Source organism: Belonocnema kinseyi, chromosome 1, assembly GCF_010883055.1.
Source record: "Belonocnema kinseyi isolate 2016_QV_RU_SX_M_011 chromosome 1, B_treatae_v1, whole genome shotgun sequence".
Classification (NCBI taxonomy): Eukaryota; Metazoa; Arthropoda; class Insecta; order Hymenoptera; family Cynipidae; genus Belonocnema; species Belonocnema kinseyi.
The window spans coordinates 162951298-162952930 of record NC_046657.1 but is presented as its reverse complement, the minus strand read 5'-3'; positions in this window follow the sequence as shown (position 1 = coordinate 162952930).

The window sequence follows — 1633 nt, the reverse complement described above, 5'->3', positions numbered from 1 at the left end:
CCCTCGAGACACGGTTAGATCGATTTATAGTTTGCTTTTTCTTTATTCTTTAATCTGTAATTTTTTTACCATTTAATTATCTTTCAAACGCCGCGTCTCGAGCTGCCGGTTGAGCTCCCCGGCTCGTCCCGTGCGCCAGAGGAGGAAAGGTAAAGAGGATAGAAAGAGAAGGCGAATGAAGAAGGAAAGGAGATAACGCGCGTGGGAGGGAAAGAGAAGACACTGGCGTACGTGATTAAAGCATGCTGCCGAGTGTTCGTACGGAACGAAAACACGACGGCAGGCTCGTGTTTTTTCATGAGCCGGGGACCTTTTCGTGCATTTACCGTTAAACCGGCCAGCGGCAGATGTGCCGAAACAAATGTGCCGTTCCGACATACATCACGTGGCGAATAATAAATAAATGACATCAACAAAAATGATTGTTCTTACTTGACCCCCAATTAGGTTAATCAGATTTAAGTACTCAGCTGAAAGAAAAACCAAAATTATGATTAGATTTAATATGGAATATTATGCAGCAAGCATTGATTGATCAAATCTGATAATGTTATTTTAGTTGTTTCCGCTTTGTTCGTATTTACAAGTGTATCGCTCTCGTTTGATGAACTCCTTGCCACCTGATTATTCTTAATTAGCAAATATATTTTCTTCCTTTGTATATAAAGTACACTGGAACCTGGATTTAAGTTCACTTTCGGGCTCTGCTAGAAGCTGCATTGACCATAAATCCAGGGAATCAAGACATGAAACGCAATATTTTAAATATAACATTATTTATATCACAAATGGCAATTCCGATTCATCGGCTACGTGTAATAGTTAAGGTGTTCTATCAGGATTAGGGTGGTCAAAAAATACATTGCAAATTTTTTTTGACTCTAGAAGGAAAGACATCCACCAAAAAGTTTCCATTTTCGGAAAAAGAAAATCCGTAATTTTTTTTCGAAATACGAATATCAGCATGCACCACCGGGCACTTCGAAATCCCATTTAATTAACATAAGGAAATTTTGAATTTCCGAAAAATTGAACTTACGTTCTAGGGTTTCATCGAAAAGTGCCAACTTTTTCCAGATATTTAAGTGGAGTGTCCACGAAATAAAACCATACTAATAACTGTAATTTACAACCTACTCCACCGTCCCCGCAGCGCCCCAAACATAAATCAAAAATTAAAAGCTACATTTTTACGTATTATTGTTACTTTTTAGCAATATCTTTCGTCTTTTAGATACAAATAATTCTCGATGAACATTGCTTACTAATTTTTTGTTACGTAAATAATTAAACATTATATAAAGATTAATCTGCAAATAAATCAATGACTCATTTTAATAAAAATTGATTAAACAATATGTGTAGTCGTAAGGGTATAATATATATAGTAATTAATAAATACGATTTTCAATATTTTATAACAATGAAATTAATTTAAAGTAATTATTCAAAGATATATAAGTTTTTTGAATTAGTAGTGATAGTAGCAATAGTAGTAGTAGTACCATTTTCTTGCACATATTATTTGGGAACCCTTTTTGAAATAATCGCCGGAAACCAGTTTTCGGAGGTTTTGTTTAGATTTAAGGAAGTTTCCCCCCATCGGCCGGAGGGAAACTCTTTTGATATTTGA